At 38.7% G+C, this 11231-nt stretch overlaps 1 non-coding gene across 1 annotated transcript; it reads left to right on the top strand.

Annotated features, from left to right (window-relative positions):
- Nucleotides 1–7772: 7772 nt before the first annotated feature.
- On the top strand, nt 7773–7879 carry LOC125451368 (U6 spliceosomal RNA). Its single transcript, XR_007247282.1, has one exon. It is a non-coding gene; the product is annotated as a U6 spliceosomal RNA (small nuclear RNA).
- Nucleotides 7880–11231: the final 3352 nt, after the last annotated feature.

The following is an 11231-nucleotide window of genomic DNA, read 5'->3' as shown; positions in this document are numbered from 1 at the left end:
TAGTAAAGTGAGCATTGATCCTATCAGAAAGTCAGACTTATAAATAATCATGGAAAATAAGGAAATAACAAATGAGTTCAGCAGGCATTTTGTAACAGTCTTCATTTTATAGAATAACATCCTAGAAACAATGATAAATCAGGAAATTGAGGGAAGGAGGAAGACAGTAAACTTAAAAATCACCAAAGCAATGATACTGAGCAAATTGTCAGAACTGAAACTATGGGCTAACATTGGAGCCTGATGAATTTCACCCTTGAGTTCTAAAGAAGTGGCTAGTAAGATAGTTGATGTATTGGTTTTAATTTTCCAAAACTCCCTTGATTTTGCAAGGTTCCCTTAGATTAGAAGATATCCAAATACCTCTTTTATTCATAGAAGGAAGGAAACAGAAAGCAGGAAGCTACAACCAATTAGTTTAACATTTGTCATAGGAATATGTTACAAGCTATTATTAATGAAATTATAATAACAGGACCTTTAGATCAGTTCAAGGCAATCAGGCAGAGGCAACTCAGTTCTGTGAAAGGGATCTATTGTACTTCTTTGTGGAAGTCATGAGCTGTGAATAAAGAGGAACTAGTGGACATACTATACTTAGATTTTCAGAAGGCACTTGATAAAGTGCCACATCAAAGTTTATTGTGGAACATAAAAGCACATGATGTAGGGATAACATATTAACGTAGATAGAATTGACCACCTAACAGCATGTTAGGCATAAGATAATCTTTTTCAAGTTGACAAGGGTGTAACTAGTGTTATCTCACAGGATATGGTCCTTGGACTGCAACTGTTTACAGTTTCTATAATTGACTCTGACAAAGTAGCAAAAAGATTTAGTGACAAATTGGCTGATAACACAAAGGTAGGTAGGAAGACAATTTGTGAAGTGAACATAAGGAGACAACAAAGGGATACAAATATGTTAAATGAGTGGCCACAGGTCTGGCAAATATCTGTAGACATAGTCCTAGAATATGATGGCAAATGGAGGTTAATGTGGGAAAATATGAAATAATCCATTTTTTAGGAACAATAAAATAATTATCAAAATGGTGTGAGATTGCAAGTGTAAAGCTAGTAGAATGTCATGATTTATCACAAGAAGCATTGAATACAAATGTATGGAAGTTATACTTTAAACATGCAGGACACGCGTGAGACCAACCTGGAGAACTGTGCACTGTATTAGTTACTGTACTTAAAGTAATGCCTTGGAAACTGTTCAGAGGTTTACTGGACTATTGCTGGGAATGGATGTGTTGTCTTATGACAAAAGGTTGGATAGGCTAAGCTTGTACCTGTTGGTGTTTAGAAGAGTAAGAGGTGAATTGATTGAAAGATCCTGAAGGTCTTAATAGGGTGGATGTGGAGAGGATGTTTCCTCTTTTGGGATTATCAAGAACTAGGGGGTCATTGCTTAAAAATAAGAGGGCCACGTATTTAAAGCAGGGATGAGGCATAACATTTTCTATTTGAGGATCATGAGTCTTTGCAGCTTATTTCCTGAAAAGGAAGTGGAAGCAGAGTTTTTAATATTTTTAAGGAAAAGATGAACAGATTATTTTCAAGCAAGGGGTAAAATGTTATCAGGGTTTAGCAGGAGCTTGGGCTGGGGATTATAGTCAGATCACCTATGTTCTTGCCGAATGGTGGAGTGGGCTTGAAGTGGTGAAAGGCCTATTCCACCTCTTTGTTCATATGATTATGTTTAAACTCCTTTATTGACATGATCGCTCCTGGATATGTGTAACTTCCAAAAGCTCCCCAACTGCATACCTCTGAAATCTCGGTTTTTCTAATTCCCCTCTTTTGTCCATTCCCCTCGTTTATTCATCCATCAGTCAGCTCTAAATTATGTCACCTGGCATTCACTCACTGAACTCTTCCATTTCTCGACCTTTCTCTTCTTCTTTAATGCCTTTCCGTTTAACCAGAATTTTCTTTACCCAATCTAATATCTCCACCTTCAGCTCAATCGTGATTGTCAATTTTTAAAATTATATTGGATTGTGTTTCTGAGAGCATCTGAGAACCTTTCTTTCCCTATGTTAAAGTGACAACTTGTCTTTATACCTGGCCTTAAATAAGTAAAATGATTATAATCATGGTAACCCATGATATCTATGTAGAAGAGGAGGCAAAACTCAAGAGACGTTCCTGAGGGTAAGAGTGAGAATCATGATAGTGGGGACAGGTAACAAAAAACAACTATCAATTCAGAAGGAGTAACTTAGTGGAGAAATTTGCAGCAAAAAGGGGAAGTATGCACAAAAATGAAAATAGTTATTATGGTGTCTACAGTTTTCCGCAGTGATTTCGGAAAGCTATGCAGGTGGAAAAAGAAGTTGCACATGCTACTTGGAAAAAAACTGTTTGGGAATCTATACATTTGGGTTAGTATTGGAGCTGATATTAAGTAAGGTCAGAGAACTTTTGTCGACATTGCCCATAGACTTTTGATGTTTAGTATTAAATTTATGATGGGAAAGACAATGAGCGCAATCAAAACATTCAACCTTATTTCATAACATAACTGAGCAATACAACATTTACATTTTCTTGTGAATTGTTCTGGGTGCTTCTGTCTTTTATGTGTGAACTTTATCAATGTGATGAGAACTTGTGTTACTGTTTTATATGAATTTTATAGCTGTTTATTTCTCATTAAGCTAAAGATATAGGCCCGAAACATCAGCTTTTGTGCTCCTAGGATGCTGCTTGGCCTGCTGTGTTCTTCCAGCCCCACACTTTGTTACCTGGATTCTCTAGCATCTGCATTTCCCATTATCTCGGATAATAATTATGACTACTTTCACTTATTTCCATCAAAGTCATTTATGTTCATGAGTTATATTTTTAAAAAATCTGCTTAACAAATATCTTTCAGGGAAGGAAATCTGTCATCCTTACCTAGTTGCAGTTGTACACAACTCTGGTGCGGCCGCACTTGGAGTATTGTGTACAGTTCTGGTCGCCACATTATAAGAAGGGTGTGGAAGCATTGGAAAGGGTGCAGAGCAGATTTACCAGAATGTTGCCTGGTATGGAGGGAAGGGACTTAAAGTTGCTTTCATTAGAGAGAAGAAGGTTAAGAGGACACTTAATAGAGACAGACAAGATGATCAGAGGATTAGGTAGGGTGGACAGTGAGAGCCTTTTTCCTCGGATGGTGATGGCTAGCATGAGGGGACGTAGCTTTAAATTGAGGGGTGATAGATATCGGACAGAAGTCAGAGGTAGGTTCTTTACTCAGAGAGTAGTAAGGGCATGGAATGCCCTGTCTGCAACAGTAGTAAACTCGTCAACTTTAAGGGCATTTAAATGGTCATTGGATAAACATATGGATGATAATGGAATAGTGTAGGTTAGATGGGCTTCAGATTGGTTTCACAGGTCGGCGCAACATCGAGGGCCGAAGCGTCCATACTGCACTGTAATGTTCTATGTTCTATGTAGTTTGACCGATATGAGATTCCAGTTGAATTGTCATGTCATTGACTCTTTACTACCTTCTGAAATGTTCAAGTAAATCACTCAATTCAAGAGCAATTAGGGATGGTCGACAAGTACTGGCCTTTCCAGTTACACCCACATCCCATAAATGATAAAGAAGTGAATAAGGTATGAAATAGTTTCAAACATTAACTAATACCAAAACCAGGGGTGCAAAAGAAGATCACTTTGGTGCAGCCAACATCTGGGTTCAACTCCTGTTTTTAACTGATATTGAGATGCCCACTTGCATTGTAGAATGGCATTTGCACCTGCTCAATTCAGTTGTCAGTGTTTTAAGGGAGAGGATTCCTGTGTTAATCCAACAGTTCCGCAAAACTGCAGGGAGACCTAGAGCAGAAAAAGGTCCACTTTCCTATGAGCAGAATTAGTTATGATTAGTGCATTGGTGAGTGGGAAAACAAGATGGTGGGCAGGTAAAAAGATTTTTAGAAATGTTTTGAGTCATTGATGACATACTTGACTTCTTTCTTGCTAATTGTTAATTGCCTTCTGCTACAAGATTTATTTTGTATGGAATTTTCAATTTGCTTTGCAGTTTTCATTCCATATTACCCATTTGATTGAAAATGTTTCCTACGTGTTGCTTTTTATTTGATGCTTTACGATTATATTGCTTTAGCCATGAAGGCACAAGTGAGATGCAGAAATATGCACATGTATTGCTTGTGTGTTGGAACCATTTGGAGTACATGCTTTTATGAAGAATTGTTATTGATTACAAGCCCTATTTTTTCTTAACTTTACTTATTTTCCTAATCAATCTGTTCAGAGATGTTATTACACATATCTGGAGCAGGTGGGACCTGAACCCGGGTCCCTTGGTTCTTGTTCAGTGATTCTGGGTTTAAAGGATATACACCTAGATAAAGGAAGAAAGAAATATCCAGGCATAATCAAGAGCAAGCAATATGAAGTCGATCCAACCTATGGCCTCTTTATAGAAAACTATAGCTTTTGGACTGGTTCAAATTTGTCACAGAAGGGAGAAGTATGTTTCAGTGATAATAGCAGATGAACATTAAACATGTTCTTTTTAACATTATTTTGGCTGTTATTTTAACCAAACAGTATTAACTAATTTATTTTAACATTATCAGTAACTTTCTAGCCCAGATATTATTTCTTACCTTCATAGTTAAATTCTCTCTACTCTTCTTAGCTTGAAAGAAATAATAGTGGTTTCCAGAACACAACTGAACGTCCAAAATGAGGATTTAGGAATTGGACAAGTGGTTCACATGCTCATTGCTCAACAACAAATCGATTGTCATCAAAGTGTAACTGGCACATGATAGGAACAGCATGCAGAAGGACATCTTTATGTATGAGTAATAAATCTTCTGTATTGTTCATGGTGAATAAGAGAATTTTTGATCATGGCTCAAACTGATTTATTAATGGACAATCAAGGGGATTTTGGCAGTGTTTTAGGCATAAAATTTGGCATTTTCCCTCTCTCTTTATATTAAAACTGTAAATGATTGCCTTTTTATGCCATATGTTATTAGAATTTTATCTCTGACTTTCTTAAAGCATACAATGCATAGGAAAACAGCTTAGTCCTGCAGCTTGAAAGTAGACATGTGTTGTTTAATAGAAGTGGTGAGGGAGCTAACCAATCATGGGGCAGCATTGAAGTTTAGCTTTCTATGATGGGGCCTTAGGATATGATGGTAATGTGAAAGGAAACCTCAACTGGTAAATTTAGCAATATCTTCCAGTTGTGTTCTCTGCCAGAAGGCTGGTGAAACCCACAGTGCCATCACCATCAAGGGCAAGGGGGTGTACCCCGAATCTACCCCATCCAGAACATAAATTGAAATCCTTCCTGTTGGTAGCAATCTGATCCACCTTGGCTATCCCCCCAACAGCATCATAATAAGGAGTCTAAATTTCTGAAACAACATGCATTTTACAAACATATTGTAGTGTGATGCAACAGGTAATGATGGTAGAAGCTCCAATTAGTCCCATCCAATGGCACACCAGTAATCTCTTTTACTCCTACTGCCTGCCATTGCTGTATGCTGAGAAGATGTCTTTCAGTTTATCCTCAAGTAAATGTGCCTTCATTGACTCTCCTAGAGTTAAGTCGAACCTTAGATTCCCGATCAAAGAAAAGAATGCTGTCCGTTATGTCTGTAAAGAATACATCTACATATTTGAGTGTGTCTTAAAACTGTGGGTTGAAATGGGGAATATTTCAAAAGGATTATTGCATATTGTATTGCAAAGTAAGCAACTGGCTAATTCTTTGGATCTAGTTGGTGCCCATCACTGCCTTCAATAAGAGACAATCTAACCACTTCCCCTTGACATTCAGTCGTGTCACCATCATTGAATCTCTCACTATCAACATTATGGGAGTTACCTTTGACCAGAAACTGAACTGTACTAGCTATATAAATACAATGGCTATAAGACAGGTCAGAGGCTTGGGACAAAAAACTCACCTCCTGACTGTCCAAAGCCTGTTCACCATCTGCAAGGCACAATTTAGGGGTACGATGAAATATTCTTCATTGTCTAGATTAATGCAGTTTCAACAACACTCTAGAAACCTTGACAACATCCAGAACAGACAACAACTCCTACAATCCACCAATGATGCTTAGTAGCAGGAGTATGTACCATCTACAAGATGCACTGTAAAAATTAGTAAAAGCTCCTCAGATAGTATCTTTCAAATCCATGGCCACTTCCATCGAGAAGGACAAGGACAGCAGGTACATGAGGACACTACCATCTACAGGTTCTGCTCCAATTCAGTCAACATCCTAACTTGGAAATTTTTTCACTGTTCCTTCAGTGTTGTTGAGATAAAATCCTTGAACTTCCTCCCTAAAGGCATTGTGGATGTGCCTACAACATTTGAACTGCAGTGGTTCTAGAAGGCAGCTCACAATAGCCTTCTGGAGGGCATTTAGAGATGGACAATGAATGCTGGCCCAGCCGGTGATAATCACTTCCCAAGAGTCACTAAAAAAAAAACGCATTGAGCACAAGTAAGCGAGGTTTGCTAGTGCAATAAATCCAGACTGCATGGAACATAAGACCATGAGAAGGCCATTCAAAATATCAAGACTGTACAGTCTATGAACTTCCCATCCTTCCCCGTATTCTTTCTATTTTCCATGCATTTATTTGATAATAAAAGAAAAGACGGAAGCCTTTACGTTATTGTATTTTGATAGATATTTCAACTTTGATATTTATTCAACTGCATTTGTTGTCACAATTACTGAAAACAGAATAAACTTTATTAAATACTGGCCCTTTCACACAAGTAATACCAGATTGATTACACATAATCTGAAGTACTGACTTTTTTTGCCATGCAAAAACTGATGTCATAAACATGTTTGTACATATACAACATGTCACGTATTGCAAAACGCCTTACATCTAGTAATCTACAATGTTTCAGAAGACGGAGAAGTGCCAGTTTGTGTGACAAGTTATATTTACCTAACTGGCCTGAGAGGTTGGAATCTGACCAGTAGATGGCAGTTCCAATATCCAGTGCATTGTACGTTGGACTACAGAACAGTTCCATTGCTATAATGACACATCAGGCCAGTAAGATAAATATAACTTGTCACACACATGCTTTTATGTTGGTTTAGTGCGACTGGCTTCTGACATGCAGGATGTGCAAAGGTAATAACAGTCACTGAGTAAACGTGTTGAATTTTCTCAAGCTGATGGGTGAGAAACTGAGATCATTTGCAACTATATTTTTGTTAGTGCCTTTTGAGCTCCTGAACAGCATCTGTGGTGCATGTGTGCACACTTTGGGATGAATCCACTGGAAAAAATATTGGTGAGGGCATCAGCACACAGACACAGACAGACACACACACAGATACATCAACAACTGCAGTAATTATACAAAGCAGGCAGATCACGACATCAATCATTTGTAACATTGTTTTGAGACCAGGGCTGTCAATTTGAAGCTCAACGCTGTAATTAATGCCCTCCCTGTCACCAGGAAGTCATATCCACCTGGTACATTTGGGTCACAATTCTCCTACCTGACCCTCAGGAAACAGCAATGCCTGCAATGTCTGTGGTTTAATAAGTGCTTCTTCACCAAAATGTGAAAACTACTACTGCCACAACTGTAATCAAAACTAGCGAGAGGACTACTAATATTGGAGATGTTTGCAATATCTCACATGTACTATCCACTGTGTCATAAAGGATGTCACTAATTCTCTCTTCTCTGTAAACAAATTAAAAGTCATGTACTTGCTTCAGCAGAACATACACTAAAATTGGAATGATAAAGAGAACATTGGAATGGACTTTGTCCAAGGAAAACATGCAAATTCATGAATCATCCTATACTTTTCAGAAAAGTTAATGATGTGGCAAGTGATATCGTTGTAATGCGATTTGACTAGTCATCCAGAACTCCAGGCTGATGTTCTGCGGATGTGATTTTTAAGCCTGTCATGAGAAATGGTGACATTTTAAAAATAAATGTAAATCTCTCTTGCCAAAGTAAGCAAGGTGGACCAAGTATGCAGCTTCACTGAGATTGCAGACTTCCATTGTTGAAGGAATGCCAACCTAGAATTTTGTGCTCAGGTTTTTGGAGTGGAGGTTAACCTACAAGTTTTCTCACCCTCTGAGAAGAATGCTACCAATTGTGTAAATGCTGATGCTTAGCAGATGTGGCATGAAATAGAAAGCGATTCCACTCGAGATCTAGCTGGACTGTGACATGCGGCACACAATCATGCAGGTAATGCCTGGTAATTCTGTCTATAGTCATGATTCCATCATTTTGCAGCAGTCCACTGTACCAGCTGCATTTCAGCCATCACACAAAGACAATCCACTGACAACCTGACCAATGCCTCCCTTGCAAGAGTCAATCACATGTGCAGCAAGTATACAATGAAATGCATTAGCATACAAAATGTGACAAAGAAGACCATAAGCGAGCTAAAACATGAGTGTTCAAAAACAATGTTTTCACTACTTGCAGCATACAAGGTGTCATGATTCCTGTTGCTCCAGGAAAGAGTTCTTCAGCCTACCTTGTCTGTTCTGATCGTCAAACATCCATTTATTCTAACCACAATTTCCGGTGTTTGGCCCCACAGCGTTCAATGCTTTTCAAGTTTTCATCTAAATAGTTCCTAAATGCCTTGAGAGTTCCCACTTTTCTCACCCTTTTAGGCACCGAGTTTCAGATCCTCTCATTCACCAGGTGAAAAATTTTCATCAAATCCCCGCTAAAACCTTTACTCCTTACTTTAAAACTGGGCCTCCTGCTTGTTAATACATTCTGCATTACCATGGGGGAACAATACTAACTATATGGTGATCAGCTGAGGCGCCAAAGCAGCAGGTGTTAGGAATAACAGGAGTTTTATCCGAACCTCCCATTTAACAGTAGTGTTTGAACGTACATTAACCTCTTGAACACAATGAAAAGACAAAAACAATCATGAAATAAACATTCCAAAACATATTCATGAATTAAATCATATCATCTTGCACACAAAAGACCTTGTCTTCCATGTGTCTTTGCCTGTTCTTGTGCTCCTATATATTGTGGACACAGTGGTTACCCCATGGGTGCTGACATTCAGTGGAAGAGATTGTGGATAACATGGGAAGATGAGTTGGTGCTTTGGCTGCTAACAAAGCATTGGCAGCAATGGTATACATCTGTTAGTTAGATGGCAACAACATGCGCACTGCCAGAGAGGCAGAGACAGGAAGAAGATGGCCATCTTTCTGAAAGGTGAACAGCAATTTCATATTCTGTGAACCCAATGTCACGGTCTTCCAAGGTGTGGTACCTCCGAAAACCCAGTAACCTTTCAGAGGACTGATTGCTGCACTGTTCCAACATCCTACAAGCTTGTTTATATAATCTAACCAACAGACATAATATAATCAGAAACAGTTTGGAATAACTCAACAGTTCAGGCAGCATCTGCTCAAAGAGACACAGAGTTAACATTTTAGGTTGATGACCTTTCATCAACAACCCGTAATTAAAAAGATAATGTGAAATGAGGGGCTGTTGAAATATCAGGAGAGGCTAAGGTACGAAGGTGTCATCACCTTTGATGGCTTCAGCCCCTTTGCTGGCCATTGCTTCAGTGATGGCCATTCAAATAAATACAGACAATATCTCCACCATTATTACCAGGCCATCCAGTAGCACTTGTTTCCCTCCAGCTGGTTTCTGCATCCTGTGCGTACCTACTTGGTCTTGCAAGAGAAGGAAGTGTATTTCTGAGTGTTGTATTGTGTTAGACTAATTTGGCTGTCATGGGTGAATGAATGGCGGCGCAAGTAAGCTGGGAAATGTGCGTATGAGGCTTACATAGTACTAATTGTAAGAATGCAATAGGAAATAAGCTTTTTTACATTGCACAAGATCAGTGTGTCAGGAAGGAGCAGTAATACCATTTCACTTGAGTTTAGAAGGATGGGAGGGAATCTGATTGACATAACTAAAATTCTAACAGAGGTGGACAGGAGAGATGCAGGAAAGATTTTTTTCCCCTTGGTCTGGGAAATCTAGGGGGAAGTTTAGGGAGAACAGCAAAAGGCACCTGTCATCACTTTCAAATTGGGTTCCTGACACACAAACTGTTCATTTGGTTTTGGTTGATTATGTCCCCATTGCAGATTCACATATTCTGCCTGTTTTGTTTCACACACACTGTAAACCACCCCGTTATAAAATCAACACAATCTGTTAATAACCTATTAATGGGGCACAAGGGCATGCTGTCTTTCACTTTTTCACATTAGCACCTTCACTTACTTGTGTTCCCATATCTGTTCATGGATCAATATTCCAACAGGATAAAAGCATCTCCTCAGTTACAAAAAGCCCTTTGATTATTGATCACACCCAGCAGGCCCAGTTCTATTTTGGACATTGCCTCATTTGACTTGCAATATTTTTTGTTTAATGTTGTGCACAGTGCAGAATGAAAGAACCAGAATTTCGAAAGCACTCAGCTGCAACCAATGGAATTTTGAAGAGAAGCGCATTTTTCATCTGTTTAAGGCATTTAACGCTTAATGTGAGAACAGCAAGTTTCAGAAGATTGGTTCCCAGGCTCTCAAATCTCACGCTGCTCAAATACCCTGTAGGATGTTTTGTTTCCCATCAGTGCACAAACAGGAAGTGAAAAAGGAAGTTTATGCATCACAGAAGTTGCTTACTAATGACTCGTAATCTGCATTGCATGCTGCCATTTCCCAATCTTCAAGATTAATTTCCTGCTCAATCACTGCTTTATTGTGCATGTCATACGGATACAAGATAGTTATTTAGGAAGTTAAGCACATCACTGGCTATGTGTTTAATGAATGAATATAAATTAGAAATTTCACTTCTGATGTTCCTTGTCAATTTGTTTAACTACTCCCAACAAAATTCAGGTGGTTATCTTTAATTCTCAAACATTAAAGTTAATTCTTGCTATGGAATGTGCTCTTTTATCTCCAGTTCCCCCACAGTGTTTTTCATCCCCACCCCCCCAACCTGGAGGTGCTGTTTCATAATAGATTTTGGTTTCATGGGCACTGCAGAACCTTCTTCTACTTCTTTCACTTTGCTGTTATTCTTGTGCATACATGTAACAATGAATGTCAGCCACCTATTCCGCTGTAGCTACTTCATAACTCAAACTGATGCTGCTTCACCCAACATCCAGAAGTCA

This window comes from Stegostoma tigrinum, chromosome 3 (genome assembly GCF_030684315.1).
Source record: "Stegostoma tigrinum isolate sSteTig4 chromosome 3, sSteTig4.hap1, whole genome shotgun sequence".
Classification (NCBI taxonomy): domain Eukaryota; kingdom Metazoa; phylum Chordata; class Chondrichthyes; order Orectolobiformes; family Stegostomatidae; genus Stegostoma; species Stegostoma tigrinum.
This window is presented reverse-complemented; position numbering and strand designations above follow the sequence as displayed.